Source organism: Erithacus rubecula (assembly GCF_903797595.1).
Source record: "Erithacus rubecula genome assembly, chromosome: 10".
In the NCBI taxonomy this organism is placed as follows: Eukaryota; Metazoa; Chordata; class Aves; order Passeriformes; family Muscicapidae; genus Erithacus; species Erithacus rubecula.
Window position 1 is genome coordinate 21886109 of NC_136662.1, and position 16942 is coordinate 21903050.

Below are 16942 nucleotides of genomic sequence, written 5' to 3' on the forward strand. Positions count from 1 at the left end.
CTCTGCTCTGAGCTCAGGTGTCTGGCACCACAACTGCCTGGAGCAGCACCCTGGAGTTTGTGGAGTTTGCTGCTCCTCTGGATACATCTTCATTAGGAACAAGTCACGTGGCATCCAAGATAGCGAGGAGGGATGGGGAACGAGACCATTTCCCATCACCTTAACTCAGAGATATGATTCCCATTGCTCCTAAACCCTGCTTTGCATGCTTTCATGTGACAGCCTTCTTGCAAATCAGTCAGTTATGATATCCTTCAGGAAAAGCCTCTCTGTGTTTGATGAGAAGACATCCCAATGAAGGGCTGTATCCAAAGGAATAAAAGTAGAACAAAATTATGGTAGCGATATGGCTCTGTGAGACATTCATAGATGCACTTGCATGCATTTGGCCAGAGGTTATGAAGTGTTATGAAGTGTTACATCACTCACTCTTTAATTAATTTCCCTTTTTTTTTTTTTTTTGTCAGGCATATTGTGTTTATCAGTCTGATGTGTTTCATGAGAACCATTTTGAGGACAGTAATTGTGCATTTGCACCAATCTCATCCTGTCATCTGTGCTTCACAAGCATGACAATACTAATTGCTAAAGAGATAGCAAGTTGGGGTGAACCAGGAATGCTTTATAGGAGAAAATAAATTCCATCTCCATTTACATGCTACTCCCAGCTATGATGGATGAGCATTTTTTATCTCCTCAGCTATTTGCCCATGGATTGATGATTCAGTTGATTGGGAGTATCTCATATTTTTCGCTTGAAAAGCACATAGTTCCACCAGAATCAATGAATAAACATTAAGTGCTTCCCTTTCATTTCAAGCGGGATGGGCTGATGCTCTTGGAGTAAGCAGGCCTAGATTTTATCACCGGGGCTCATTACACTGCATTCACTGCCATATGTGGGAAGTTAATGGAGAAGCCCAACCTGCTGGAAACTGATGGCCTGTAAGTGTGAAGGCCTGGGAAGAGGGAATGGCCGTGCGACTGCATTAGCAGCCACCACACTCACCTTTCCCTTCTTCCTCCGCTGACACGGCACTGCTGCGGCTGGGAGGTCACAGACCTGCACTAGGTGAGGGGACAGCGACTCCCTCCCATTCCGCTGGCACCAAGCGAGCCTTTCCTGAGGGGGAACTGAGGTGAGGGGCTCCTGAGGCGAGGGGTGGGGCGTTCCGGAGGTGGAGGGTTCCTGAGGCGGTGGATGAGGGGCTCCTGAGCGAGGGGTGAGGAGTGCGTGAGGAGTTGTTGAGGCGCCGGGCGCTGCCCGCCCGGCCGAGGCTGCAGGCGGCGGTGAGGGCGCGCTGTGCCGGTTCGCAGCCCGGGACCGCCGCCCCCCGCCTGCCCGCCCGCTCCCGCCGGGCCGCGGCACACGCCGGGAGTGACATTTCCCGGAGTTTGAGCGCCCGCAGCCGGGAGAACAGTCCCGCTCCCGGCATGGGCGGCCGCCTCCTCCTGGAGAGAGAACGGGTGAGACTCCGGGAGCAGTGTCACGGTTTGGCGTACGCTGTCAGCTCGTCTTCGCGGCTCCTGAGGGGAGCCAGCGTGTTTGGTGTTGTTTGGTGGGTGTGGGGTTGTTATTTTTGTTTGTTTGAGGTTTGTTTGCTTTTTATTTGTGTGTGTGTGTTGTGTGCTTCTTTTTTGTGTTGTTGTTGTTGTTTTTTATTTATTTATTTCTGGAAGCCTCTTTGCTGAGTATTGATCGTGTCTGCCAGCGGATGGCTCCGGGCCTCGCACCTCTCGGAGCGGCTGAGGGCATCCCGCAGTATGGTGTGTCCCTCTCCGATGGTAGGGACACTCAACATGAAATGGCAAAATAACACATGTTCGGCTCCCAGCCGCGAATCCTCCTGACCACGTTTTGTGGAGTGGTCACGCTACACACACTGCAGCCGGTGCCCGGAGGCGCGTCCCTCGGCCGCGGGGCACCGGCAGCGCCCGGTGGGTGCCCGGTGCCGCCCCCCGCCCATGTGTGTGTGTGGCTGCGGGGGCCGCGAGTCCCTGCGGGGACAGAACGGGCGGCCGCTCCCGCTGTCCGCCCGCTCGCGGGGGGTGCCGGTGCAGACCCCGGGCCCCGGTGCGGGGGTGCCGGCGAGGACCTCGCGGCGCGGGGCGGGGGCGCGGCAGCTCCGCGCCGCCTCCCCGGCGGTGCCGCAGTGCCGTGCGCTGCCGCCGGGCCGGGCAGGGGGCGCTGCTGCCGGGCGCTGCGGCGGCCTTGGCCGCGGAGGCAGCGAGCGAGCCCGGCTGGCGGCGGCGAGGGCGCGCCGGCCCCCAGCGCTCCCGGGGCGGACCCGGGGGATCCCCCTCGCCATGCAGACCCGGCGGCGCCTGCTGCCTCCCGAGGTGAGTGAGCGGCGTCCGGCGCGCCGCCCGCGGGCCCGGCGGGCCGGGGTACCCCGCTCCCCAGGCCCCTACCGCCCGCAGCGAGGCCCCGCGGGCGGGCGGGCGGGGAGGGCTCCGGCGCCTCGGTGGAGCCGCCGTATCGCCGATAGCGCCCTGGGCCTGCCGGCTCCGGGCGCCCCCTCGCCCCGCCGCCCTTGTGTTCCGTACGCCACCAAGGGGAAGGCAGCGGTCGCCCCCCAGCCCTCCCTGGCGGCCGCCGTGGTTCTCCGAGCCCCTTCCCCGCCGTTCCCCCTCCGTCCCAGGCGTCCGGACTGGGTGACCCGCTCGCCCGGGGCACCTTTCTCCCCGCGCCGGCGCTCCCGGGGATGGGAAGGATCTGCTGCTCCCCCCGGGACGCCCGGTGCCGGCGCGGGGCAGGGCGAGGTTGTGCCCGGGCAGGGGAGGATCCCTGCTCGCATCTCGTGCCCTTTTTATGGCCTGATCTCCGCTCTCTCCCCGGGCAGGGAATGTTACTTGCTCATCGCGATGTGTAACAAGTCACTCCTGCAATGGTGGTAGTGGTGGAGGGGGATGGGGAGAAGCGGGCGGGATGCGTTTTATAACATCTCTAATTACGTGAAATTGTGGTCATGTCTCACTCTAAGAATAACTGGCACTCTTGGCATGTCTGACTTTTTGCAGAGGTGGGCTAGTTTCTTGATCATAAATGTTATGGTGCCTATGGCAGAGCGTGGCTCAAGAAATGTTTTTATCTTCTTAACCAGACAGAGAAACAAGTAGCAGATGGAAATTGATAGACTATGTTTTCGTGTTATTTATACTCTTTATTAATAGACACGATATTCCTTATTATTTTGTCACAGAGGTTTTTCAGAGGGTGTCATTTTTGCACATATTTTCATTCAGTTCACATATTAAAAGTTAACTGAATTCTGTCGGTCTTCTTATTAAGTCTGGTTGTCTCAGATTAGAATTTCTGAATAACACTGCCCTCAGTTTTTGGGTCCAGACTGAACCCAAGCCCGGAAGGAGTCCTGTAAAAAATAAATAAAACAGCAATAATAAAAAAGATGTATTAACTGAATAAAAGCTTTTATTTTCTTTCAGCAGCATTTAACTGATTAGTCAAGGCTTTAAAATATTGTAATTAACTTCTATTACCAAGTAAGTTTTGATTGCATGGAACAAATCCAGATTTTAGATACACCTTCAGTGGTTCAAACATTCAAATCCTTTGTTACTGCCTGAACCCTCCGTGTGCTTCTTTTTATAAAGTTACAGCATGTGATGCTATTTGAGAAGAACAGTCTCCTTGACCCAAGAGAGACAAATTTAAAAAATCTCTTCAGAGGTTTGGGAAATCTGAAATGGAAGCTGAAGAAGGGTCTACAATTTCAAACAAGCTTCCCTCTCTAATTGAAGCCCTGATCAGCCCTGAACAAGTTATGGTGTTCTGACACAGTGTGATTTATTTGCACTGCTTTATGGTGCCTCCTTTAGTGTGTGAGAAAGGAAGAAACCCACCCCAAAACCAGCGTGCTGACTCCTGATATTGAGTGTTATTTTTGTGTGTTAGCTTTGAGTCAGTTACGAGGCTGGGGATTAAATACTTTCAAACACACACTCATTTCAGGATCTGAGGCCTGGGGCTAAGGCTGAGATGAAATACAGTTTTTTTAGCTTGGCATAAAGTCTGGCTGTGATTGTCTCAGGGAACAAAGGTAGAGACTGAACAAAGATGCAGTATTAAAACTTGTGGCCAAAGAATGATAAGCTTTTAATGTCTGTTGTAGTAAGTCCACTTGCTGTGCCAGCTTTGGCAGAAAACAGCTTGCTTGTTTTTTGGTTTACAGGCTATCTATAGAAAATTACCTGGAAATTATTATGCTGAAGAATTAGAGTGGCCTTTTGCTTTTGAATACAAGTTGGCCGAAAAGTGGTTTTGGGAAGAAATTATATGTTCATATTTTGTTGATCAGAAAAATCTTTTTGATATACTAAGCTGAGAATCTTCCCAATAAAACTGATTTTCTTAACCAAAAATCAGTTGAGGAATGGTAGTTTCAGCACACAGTTAGTCTGTGTGCTGATAAATCTGTGATCTTTTCCAGAACACTGTTTTAAGACACCAGTATAATCATAGGCTTCTTTGAAAGTGTTATATAAAGGCTAATGTTTATTTTTGTAATGTGATTGAGATTAAAGAAATTGAAAGGTGGCCTGTTTATGGTTCTGTTAGTGATTCTTTAGGAGACTTGGACTTCTAAATGAACAGAAATGTGAACTAATATGCTTGGTTTTCCCTCCTGTTGTTTCTCTAAAGCATTGAGAAAGGTACAATGGCACTACAAGTGACAAAGCTTTTTGTATTGATAAACAATAGAAAGTCAAAAGTGAATGACTGAAAGTAACTGAAAGTATTGAGTTTTTGCTGATAGAGACAGTTTTTACTCCTCTGTTAGCTAGAAGTATTGGCTATATGTTGTAATACTGGGAAAATTGTGTCAATTAATGCAGATGGATTGGAAGATAAAAATATATATAAAAGATTCTTCGTTGACATAGAAATTTCTACTTAAATTGTAATTCAGGAAAAATAGAATTCAGGATATATATTGATACAACTTTTTGGACTAATGACTAGAGCAAAACATGCTATATATAGTTATAAGAAAATAGCACACTGAAAAATCAGTATGATAAAAGTAATTGACCTTTATCATAATGCAAACAAATATAATTTCTATGTAACGAATCATTATTTGTCTTATCTCTGTAAGTAATTTTTTTTTTTTTACATACAAGTTAACTACATTCCTACTTCCTGCTTGTTTGGCTGAGTTTCACTTTAGCTGCTATTCAGACTGCCACAGCAGATGGGTAGAATAGGAAAAGTACTTTTAAGGTGAGTTTATATGTATTCTTTCACTGAATAATTCCAGTCTGGTTTATTACTGGATTATTCCATCAGTAATTCTATTACTGCTGTATTGCTGCAAGAGACAAGCAGAGATGGCTAATATTGGTACTTCTTTTTCAGAAATAACAGCCCTCCAAGTAGTACATCAACATCAAATGGGCTTAACATGAGTGGCAGAGGAAATCCATAAAGTGTCACTTAAACTATTTTAAAGGTAGTTACTAGAGAAATCTAATTAATTTAAAAACATAGGTTGAAGGCAAGCAGTGTATGGCCAGGATCTTCAGTGTATCAACAGAGGGTAAATTGTTTCTTCTCTATTCTTTCATCCAGATCTGCTCAAGGGGGAGGGAATGTAAAGCAGCAGGTCCAGTCAGCTGAGATTTGCACAGGCACAGTTCTGTTACATTAAAAAAAAAGACAGAAAAGAAAAAAAAAAGGTGATAAACTATGTGAAAAACAGGTGTGGAGTCACAACCTGTAGATCCTCTGTGTTTTAGGAAGTGTGGAGCTGGAGTGCTCTTTGAAGAGCTTGTGTGATATCTTCAGTCTGAGGATAAACTAAGGCAGCAGTGTTAGTTATGAAGGCCAGGGAAAAGAGAGCTTTAGGAAACTTCAATGTTGTTTTGTTTTGCCGTGGAATTTGATCGTTTGGAAAGGTCAATATGCGTCAGTGTGACCGTGTGTTGTGCTTTGAAGTTTTGGTGTTGATATATAGAACTTTTCACGTGTTTTGTCCCCAGTATATACTGAGCAGAGGAAAACGTGGACTTGGGTGCTGGATTCCACCTGCATTGGTTTTTTGTTTGTGTTTCTTGAGTAGAAATGATCAACTTCCATATGGAATTATTTGCAGGTAATGCTAATAGCTATGCCTCTCTATATTTTGTCTCTGTATTATATATAGAATATATAAATAAATTTTGTCTTGCTTGCTATATGTACTAATATTGTTAATACTGTATCTTTGATATTTTTCTGGCAACTGAAGTTGCAAACCCATCTATGAATCAGTGGGGTATTAGTATCAGTTGGTTAAGGAAAGGTCCAGAAGCATTTCTGTGAGTTCTGCTGGGATTGTCTAGGTTTGTCTGTCAAAAGTTTTACTGCATGCTGTTTGTTTCCTATACTTCTTCCCCTTCCCCTTGTAATATCCACAGGAGGTTTGATGAGCTTTTGTTTTTAAGAGCTTGATGGCATAGTGGAGTTGAGTAGGGCTTTACATTTGGAAATGGTATTGCCTGATAACAATTCTTTCAAATGCTGTTTTGTTGGATTACCGTTCCAGTTTGGCTCCAGCATAGTGACAGGGGTGGAAAGCTTTTCCATGGAGGCTTGAGGCATCAGCTGGTGCTTTAGCCACTGCTGCTGAACCCTGTGTAGGGGATGGTTTTGTATGTAAAGCAATGCAGTAAATGTGCCTTTGCTGGTGTCTTCCTGGTTTTTGGCCTGACTTGAGCTGAACTGATGCTTGCAGTAGTTACAAAAAAGCACTAATATACACAAAATACATAAAAAACCACTGGAAGTGTTTCTTCCTCTGATATTTTATATGTGTGAAAATGTTGTAGAATTCAGATAACTATTTAGGGCTGTTTCCCAGCTATTCTTCATTAGAGGAATTAGGAATGATCAAAGATGCCTGAAGTGTTTTGTATTTGATTGAGCTGAGAAGATCCTCTTTCCAGTTAAGAACTAGAAAAGAAAGGCTATATACCAAATTATTACCATGCTGACTGGTAGTATTTTAGAATTTTCCTTATTGACTACTTTGTACTACAGTTTTGCAGAAGAGGCTTTTATTTATTTTTTTTTTTTTAAGGTAAAATGGTAGTTGGGAGGAACTTGTCATTCCTCTTCCCAGCGTACAAAGAATCCAGAGGATGTTTCCTATCAGGTGATAAATTGAAATTAGGCCATACTTGGGGCGGAGATTCATGTGTGCTCTATCAATTACAGAAGAGCTCTAGCTGCTCTAGTAGTACTTAACAGCGTTCTGAATTCTTGCAGTTTTAAAAAATACTGTCATTGGAAAATTTTTATTTACTTCTACAGTATACTGGAGCCTTTTTTATTAAATAATTGAGCTCAAACTTTATACACATTTTTGGTACAACATTTCTGTTTCACTCCAAGTTTAAAATTTTATTTAGGGATGTAATGTGGGTGAAATACTTCAGCAGTTTCCTAGCAGATTATCAATGGAAGAACATACAGTGGTACTTTTTTCCAAAAAGTAGTGTGATGCACTTGAAAGAAGCTGGTAAATGTTCAGTGGAAGAAGATCAAAGAGCTTTCAAAATCACATAATACCTTCTTTATCTGTGAATGACACTGACTATTAGGGGAGCTTTTCTTATGTCTAGGTTCAGTTTTGTTGTGTCAAAACTGTGCTTTGAACTCAGTGTACATGTTGTCTTACCTGTTTGCACTCCAAGTGTGAGCTAGAAGATTGACTTAGGAACACTAAAATACAGGCCAAGCCATATGAAACTATGATTTTACAGTGTATGTTGTTACTATAAATTCAAGAAGAGTTGGCAAATCATATGAATATGCATAGAATGTATTGCTTGACAAGTTGGCCAGTCAGGTAATTGTAAGTTTGTAAGATACTACATTACAAAAATTGTAGATATTTTCAGATTTGTTTTTTCTTTTTCAGTTATTGTTTACTGTGCTTCTCTTGCTTTTATTTTAACCCAGTCAATAAAATTGTTCTCTCATCTGTTTCTTTTTCTTCTTCAACAACTTAATTTTTTTTCCTCTCTTTTATTTTGAATTGTTAGATTTTAAGAGGAAGGTTGAAGACTGTTGTCAGTAATAGTAAAATATGGGTCCTGGTTTCTGAGGATGTAGATTCCTCTGTGTGTGTTGTGCACAGACCTCATTGTGATCTTGGGTGTGCCACACATCCAGTATCTCTGAGGTGCACTTTGGTAATGAGTGTGGGGGTGAAGGTAAACCCTGCCTCAGTCATCTGCTGAAGGTGCCTGGCAGAATTAAATTTGTATTCCCTCTTCAAGTTCTGCAGCTCTGAGCTTTGCATATCAATTTAAACAAAATGAAATTAATCTTGTTTCTCTGCCAGATTGGGAAGTGCAGTGAGTGAAGAGGTGCAATTTGATTTTTCTGCAGGTGTTGTAAAGAGGCAAAGGCAAGTGGGCTCTGTGGTTTATTGCAGAAGAGAGGTGGATAACTGTGCTAGTAATTCTTAAATAAGAGTGATATGAAATAAAAGTTTATCTTGTGTGTCACTCCCACCAACTGCTGCATAGGGACAGTGCTGATCTGTCTTCTTAGTGCATCACAGATTCAAGGAGCTTTTTGCCTGACACCATCCAATACTGAGGACACAGAACTGGGTTTAATTAACCTGGTGCTCTAAAGAGTTCAGTGGTTCTTGGATTGAGTCAGTGCAGTGTGCTGGAACCAGTAATAAAGGAGCTGAAACACTGGGAATCTGTTCCAGATTAGTTTCTGATGGCTATGACTTATTTTCCACCCACAATTCTTCAGATTTTGTGAAAGATTTTGTAAGTAGCAGGAAATTTCTTCCATGATCTGGAGATGGAGAGAAATCAGTTTTGTTTCAAGTTTGGAAGATGTGTTGAATGAGTTTATTATAGTGTAAATCTTATCTGATGTTCTATGTATCCAAGTCCTTGAAGATACTATATTAGTAAGCATTTTCTTCCTCCATCTGTGGAATTAAAGAATATTGCTTTTCTGTAGATATAAATCCTTTTTGCCCCACAGTATCTCTTCCCTTCCTTCCCTCTCTCCATTAATCCCATCTTTCTCACATAACACCATAATTCTGGGGATTTTTTTCAGATCTGTGTGGGTATTGATTGCCCAGCAGGTTGCTGCCAAAATACATACAGCAGCTTCCCTTGGAGGGCAGTCACTTGGATTTGTTTTTACTGTGTAGATACACATTTTTATGACGTATATAAATATATATTGAAATATGAGCATAAAGAATAGTAAGTTAACAATATAATCCCATAATCTTATTTTCTGTAGGAGATTAAAGGCACAACACATGAAAAGTGGCAGCATCTGAACACTTAACCAGTGTGTGAGTCCTCTTGTTCATATTACTGAGACTGTGAATACTGAGCTTTCTTTGTAGGCTGGAGGAGACACAAAAATTACATGGTTAAAATATGCCCAGCAAACCAATCATGCCAATGTAATTTTTTTATTCCTTATCTGCACTGTAATGCAGATAAATGAACATTTAATATGAATTGAGATAAGGTAAGAGGAAGGTTCCCTCTTTGTGATTTTTTTTTTCATTTATCTTGCAGTTTTGGACATTGCACATTCTCCTGTGATACTGTAGAAATATATGCTGTGGTTTGGAAATAGCTTGTGTTTTGTAGAGAAAGGCACAGGTATCTGATTTACACCCTTTCTGGGATTTTTACTCCATATATATCTGCTATTTCTGTTTGCCCAGCCACATTGATAGTGCAGCAGGGGATGTTGGTTGTCACTGTGTTAAAAAGGTGTGTTGTAAATGCTGTGTTGGTTAATTCAAAATGAATATTTTAATGGTTTCTTATTTGGTGAACTTGAAAGTACATCCAAATCCCGCTTCTTAGGTTATATTATTAACAGATTACTTTAAATAGCATATATATTGAAACAGCCTCTTAGCTGAAACACCAAATTGCATTGATTGTTGTAATTTCATACTGTGTTTTTGTATAAATTATGAAGGCTGCATAAAACCCCAGTGTATTTCATGGGTTTCACAGTTCTTTCTTGACTCTTTTACAAATGTAGCTTTAAAAGGTTGTTACTTAAGCATCAGTCCACCTGTGTGTTTTTCTGCTTTCAAGTAGTTGTATTAGCATACTGGTTTAATAGCTTCTATATTGTATTTACCTTGGTTTCACTTAACAAGTCACCTGTAAAATACATTCTAAGCCATCTCTGGAATTTGCTCATAGATTTTCTTTTTGTGTGCTCATGTAGAATGAGTGTGGGTTTTATTATAGTGCCAATTAGAAATTGTTTCTGGAGACTCACGGACAATAGATAAATGTACATGTAGTGGATTTGTTCCCTTACTAATTTCCTGTAATACCCCTTGTGGCTATATATTTTTTTTTTTCATTAAGCTTCATTTCTGTACAGATGGCTTTTAAATGTAATTGTACCTTCTAATTTGAGGGACCATGTAGTTGTGCCTCCTATGTAGTTAACAAAACTTGTCTTGACTAGAGGTTTCAAATACTGAGATGCTTGAGGGAAGATGCTGAATATCCACTGTGTATATGGACATTCAGAAAGCATTTCAGGATACAAGGCTGGGGGTTTAAATGAATTTGTGAAGGAGCTTAATGATGGTCAGTAATGATGAGGAGTGGGTAGGAAGCAGGTTGGCAGTTAGGACAGTGCCTTAGGATATGGCTGTTACTTTAGCCATATGGTTTGTTTGTTTGTTTGTTTGTTTCTTTTTTTGATGCCCAACCCTCTAAAGACTTCGATTTCTGTTTGCAAAGTGGATGTACCACCATTGCTGTTGGGTTTGCTCCCACTGTTCTTCATCACGTGTGGTTAATAAAGTTATTCACAAGTATTTCTATACCAGTAATGAACAGTAATATTGGAACATGTGGTTTATCATGGGGTTTTTTGTCAGAGAAAGAAGAAAGCTTGGGTAGGAAGAAGACAAACAGATGCAGGAAGAAGTGAATGGGGAAGGAATGGGAGAGGGGAAAAGGAGGCCTGCAGATGAAGAAAACAGGAGCATGCTACAGGCTAAGAAGGATGGGTAGAGAGGTGGGGATTCATGGCTGAGCAGAATCAACCAGTTTTGATCTATCTGAGAAATGTTGCATGTAAGTTTAGAAGAATTTGGAGTTCCTAGAGCTCTGTAAGATTTCTGATAACTATATTAATACTTATAACTCATTAATAAGGAAGACTTTCAAATGTTTTTGGGTTTTGTCTATTAAGTCTTTATTTCTTGTGACTGCTAACAGAGATACAGAATTATGGGCACTTAATATTATAACTAAAACTTCCTGGAACCCAACATAAATTTCAATTGGATGTCCTGATTGCCTCAGTGGCACAGTATGTCAGTGAAGAGGAAAAAAGCTTTGCAGTGCACTAACTGTGAGTTCTGCCTGTTTCTGCTGGTTAGTGCTCAGTCCCTTCAGCACTGTTACAAGCATGCTAATGGCCCTCAGCACAGATGAGATGCATGCTCAGAAATAGCAGTTTCAGTACGCACTGTTGCCATGGATTATTGAGTTGTATTGAGTGAGTTACTAGTTACAGATGACTTAAGACATAATGCACTGTGAGCATCAGCAGTGATGTTAGATCATGATCACAAACGTGGGAGGGAACTTTGCTACACTTGACAACAGTGTTTTATAACGTGTTTGGTGTGATACCAATATAAAGGTCTACACAAAATGGGAATTAAGTTACCTACTTAGAGATAATTGCAGAGAGAAGAGAGTATGAGATGAAAGTCCATATTTATTTCAGGAATGTATGGTAATCCAGCTTTACATAACATAGGATTTGAGAAATAGTAACTGTTTGGTGTCTATAATTATGATATTTTTTTAAAAGTTATGTCAGAATTTAGAACACTGTTGTATGACACAGTTGTCAGATGAGCAGAGATGACCACAAGAGTGTTGGAAACAGAGCCTGTTGATGAAGGTGTTGTTAGTAGCTGCTTGGCTGCTCTCCAGTGGTCTTTCAGAGTTTTTGCCTGTTTGGATGGTCCATTCTCTAAAGAGCAGCTAAATGTATAAATTGTGTTGTTTCCAGCAGCTTCTCTCCCCAGTGGATACAGCTCAGAATTGATGGGCGGGTAAATAGTAGCAAAGCAGTTTTCCTTCTTGCCCGTTGTCCATTTGGTTTGTCCCATTCTGGTTGCATGGCAGTTCTGGGTTTTATTATCAGCTTTTGCTCACTGGCACTCAATGTCAGCCCCTCCTGAGCTTTATGAAAGTGACAATTCCTTAGGAGTTGTAGGTTTTTGATTAGAGATTCTAGAGGACTTCAGTCAGGTCTTCTGTTATTGTCCAAATCTAAGAAAGATCTGAAACAATGTTGAGGCTATTTGGGTTTCAGTCTTGTTTCTACCCTACTTTGGAAATAAGAAAAATTAATAAAGTATTAGGATTAATCCACTCTGGGATAGGGTGTGCAGCTTTAAATAATTTTATTCTTCAGATGTTTTGAACATCAGAGTCAGAACCTTCTCAAATACTGAAACATGAAAAACATCCCATAAACCTACTTGTTCTATATGTTTACTTTAGTTTGTATTTGAATAAAGATAAATAACAGCTTCAGATCAGTATGTTAAATGGATTAATTAAAAAAAATAACTGTTGTTACATTGATGACATTACTTGGAACCCATGCACAAATTAAGAAACATGATTTCGTATTAAATTTATGTTTAATGCACTGTGCCTTAGCTTTTTGTGGTTTGCAGTATTTTAAAATTGGAAGGTGCACGAAACAGTGTTACAAAACATTAGATACACAAACAACCACATTTTGAAGTGACCTCTATGAGCATATGAGTAAGCTCAGGAAAGGATTTTCCCCTTTTTTTTCCCAGCTGTATTCCTCTGGAAAATCTTGCGTGGAAGGCAGCACTGCAGTGTAAACCTATCTATTTGTTCTTCCCCAGAGCAGGGATGGATCCTTTTCCAGGCATCACAAGCAGTTACATAAGCAGGAGCTGGTTCCTGTCTCCAGGTGCTGAGGCCCGGCCTCTGCAGCTTGGCAAGGCTGAGCTTTGTGTCAGGAAAACAAATCAATTGCTTTCTCCTTGAAATAGTAAAATAGGATAGGAAATGGGATTTTATTTCTACTGTAAATGGTTATAAAGCAGGTGTCCTTTTCAGTTGAGCTGCTTTTATTTTCTGGAGCACAAAGGTTGATAATGCTGCTGTAGTTTGTCTTGTCTCTCCTTACTTTTGACTGTGATACTTCCTATAATGCTGCTTTGAAGTTGCTGCTCTTTTGACTGCCTTACTACTGCTCAGGCATGTGTGAATGTCTCCTTATGGAAACTTGGCTGGAGACAAAAGTGGAAATAATGGCTTTAAAATGACATGGGGGAGAGTCAAGGGGAAAGATGCAAATATTGGTGAAATAATTAGAGAGCCTGTTCTGTTTTAAGCATTGTCCACCTCTCTTTGTTCAGTTGATTGGAAAAAAAGACAATCCAATGCAACATTGCAATAATTTATCTTTTGTCAGCATTCATGGGTAGTGAGCTGGTACAAAGTGTTGTGCTACACAGAAATAGTCTGCCATGCCCCAGCCTTCTCCTGGGTGCATTTACATTGAGTAGTAGGAACATCAGCAAATTATGGAAAGTAAGGCTGAAGAATGCTTGGTCATCTTGAGCTTTTGGTGCAGGGAAAGGATTAGCAGCAACTGTATCTTCTTTGTATATGTTACCTTTCATTTTTGTTGCTGCATTTACTATTTCTTACTAAATGGATTTTTAGTGAGTTTTAATTAGATTTTTCCAATCTGAGCTGTGGTATACACAAAGTCTGTTGTTTTTTGTGGCGTTTTCTTTAATAACTTAGAATTTTGAAAACAGCTTTTTTTTCCTGGTTGTATTGTACAACTACGACTTTAATTTATTAATAGAACACTTAATTTGAGAATGCTTAATTTGGGGCCTAATCTGAAGTCATTGCCATTGCAGGCATTTTCAGGTGTGTGACAGATACTGCTGCTGTTGTGTCACAAACACTTTGTGATGCCTGCACTTCCCTTCATTTGGCCTGTACTAGGTAGAAAGAATTCCATGCTTGGGAACAAAATTGTTAGGCATGTGATAAACCACCATTATTCCAAGCATTACATTTGAGTGAAGAACCCTCTTTTCCTTTTGTGAAGGTTTAGCTTCCAGATTGCCTGATCAGATAAAATAATTAATTTTACATTACTGATGTGTGTCCTGAAACTTTCCATCTGTCACCCCCCTTGTTTAAGTACACTGATTTCCTGGTAGTGTAACCCCCCTGCTATGGTGTTTCTTGTTGTAGTTTGTATTTTCTTGCAGAGTTGGGACTTGAACACATCCCCTGTCTGTAGTCTCTGAATCTCCATCTGATACTTCCAGAGTGTAGACAAGGTAGGAAGTGAAGATACCAGTGTTGAAATCTGGATTTGCATTTAAGATAATGCCTAGTTCAACTAATCTAGCAATAATAAAGTGCCTTAAAATGGCTGCAAATGTCTCCCTGCCTACTCAAAGACATCTTCTCACTGGTAGCACATTATAGAGGATCTGTAGTGTAGTTAAGAGTTGGATCTTTGCCAATAGATGGAAGCATTTTTTAGCATCTCCTCATGTTTGAGCATTTTTTGCATTTTTTACCATAGTATCAAAATTGCTTCTTTTTCAGTCTCTTTCCATTTATTATAATCTATTTGAGTTCCTGCTAGTTCAGATTACTTTAATTTAATGTTGTAAACATTTTTTACATTCTTTTTTGTGGAAGATATTTCTAATTTTGTGTTTTTAGAGTTCTTTTCTTCTATTCTTCATCCTTTCTTTATTCTGAGCACGTCTCTGCTTGTCAAATTTCCCTTCAATTTCTGTTTTGCTTTTGCAGTAATTGGTAGTCGCCTTCTTGGAGCTCCTGAGGGAAATCAAACACGTAGGGTACAACCAAAGCAGCACCTGAGTGATACCACTGTAGGGCAGGAGACAGAGTTCAGCCAACCACCAGCAGAAGAGATAAGGAACCAAAGTGCTCCGAGTAGCAAACTGGGATAGTGGGCCTCCTTCATTTGCAGTGATCTTAGTTCCCTATGGGCCCATAATTTTTAGGTGGAAATGTATGTATTTTTTACAAGTGTGATGGAAGCCTTTTTTAGCAGTGTGTGGGATTCAGAGAAAACCTAATAATCACTGGGTTATATGTTGTTGTGAGTATTCTTGGCTCTCATTTGTAGTTATTCCTTTTGTCCTCGATTTTCATTTAAATATACTTCTCCTACATTAAATTCCTACTGAAAAAAGAATTTGGCTCTGTTGCCAACTTGTTCATTTTTTTTCATGAAATCCAAATGTTATAATTTACTTTTTAAACTTGCTTTTTGTTTAAATATACTACATTCATATCTGTAAGCATGCTTTGATTTTTGCATTGATCTTTGTAAGGGGAAATGGCTGCTGATAGTAAATGTTGAACTGTAAACAAAAAGCTCCAGGACCTCCAGGTAATATCTCTTCAAAGCTTACTTTGGAGACTGGCAGCGATTGATTAGATCTGTGTTCTTCTCTGTTGAGTGGTTACACATAAAAATGTCATTACCTGGGAAGAATGGAACAAGGAAAGAGGAGCAGAATAAAAACAATGAATAATAAAGCTGTGCTGTTGCCCTGAATATTGCTTGCCTAGAAGGTTTGCTGGCTCAGAGCACGGGTGTCAGCGTTACTCGTTTCTGCTGTGGGTTGCTAGGGCTGATCCATTTCTGATCAGGGAGGGTTGAACTTTGTGGTTAATGTATGACTGCTTCATGTGATGTTCGTGATGCAGCTGACAGGCCTTGCCATAAATCACAGACAGAATTATCATTAATTGATCTGTCTTTTCCAAGAGGTAATGAAAACGGAATCATTTTCCTGCACTACAGGCTTGGAGGGGACATGGTGGTGGTACAGAAAACCTTCCCCACTGTAACATGTACTTCATATCCCTCTGAAAAGGCTTGTTCTGAAGCCTTTCAGTGGAATTAAATTTCTTCCACTTCTGTTTTTGCATGCATGTGAAGCCTATCTGAAGAATGTTGTAATAAGAGAACATCTACTATTTCTTAGATAATTGAAATTCATTTTCATTTACAGAGGTAGAAATACACACAGCATCAGAAATTTTACTTGTATACAGGAAGAGTTCTGCTGGCAACCAAAGCTGTGGGATTCTGAGTTTGGAAACAGTACTACTCAGAGTGCTACTGTTCAGTTCATTAGTTTCCTGGAATTATTACTGTAGCTTATTTCTGAAAAGAATAATAAACAACTCTGGGAAAAAATTAGTCTAACAGTGAATATTGCTTTCATGCATGGAGAACTGATTTTTTTTTTTTTTAACACTGTTACTTTTGCTGGAGCTTGAAGGCTTTTTTCCAACATATGTTGCAGCTTCATCAGAGTATTAATTAATATTTCAACTACCTAACGGGTCAAAATGTCAGCTGACAAACCTTAAAATATGAATTTGATGTATCTCATTCCTTTTCTTGTTGCACTGTTTGTCATAAACTAGTTTCTTTGTTCTCTGCCCATGCTTGTATTGCATTTTTGAGCTATGTTGGCTGTTAGGATGCAGCCTGGAAAAATGAGCACCTGACCAACAGAAATGCTGTGGATTGAAGAACACAAGTTTCTTCCAGTGGCTTTTTTTTTTCTGTTGGGACCTCCCTGCTACTGAAGGTTGGTGCTATTGTGGGTTTTGTGAGATGAAGTCTTTAGGAAATGAAGGGAGATTATAGGGGAAATAACTGGAAGACAAAACCACTTGTTTAGCTGTAACAAAATCAGTGGGAAGCTGATGAATACAGTTTACAGAATTCAGAGAGCTGTGAATTTTTGTTGACTATCAAAGCTACTAGCTCTTTATTTTTGGAAGGCCTATTGTAGTATAATATAAT

At 41.1% G+C, this 16942-nt stretch overlaps 1 protein-coding gene across 3 annotated transcripts in view; it reads left to right on the forward strand.

Annotated features, from left to right (window-relative positions):
- The first annotated feature begins 1448 nt into the window (after nucleotides 1-1448).
- The window catches only part of ZFYVE9 (zinc finger FYVE-type containing 9), a 56960-nt gene continuing 41466 nt past the window's right edge, over nucleotides 1449-16942 (forward strand). For 2 of the 3 annotated variants that reach the window (XM_079313863.1, XM_079313865.1), the window contains exon 1: nucleotides 2201-2340. The gene's annotated coding sequence lies outside the window, so the exon portion shown is untranslated. Of the gene's footprint in view, nucleotides 1468-2200; nucleotides 2341-16942 lie in introns of those variants that run through there. The other variant, XM_079313864.1, reaches the window with a different exon arrangement.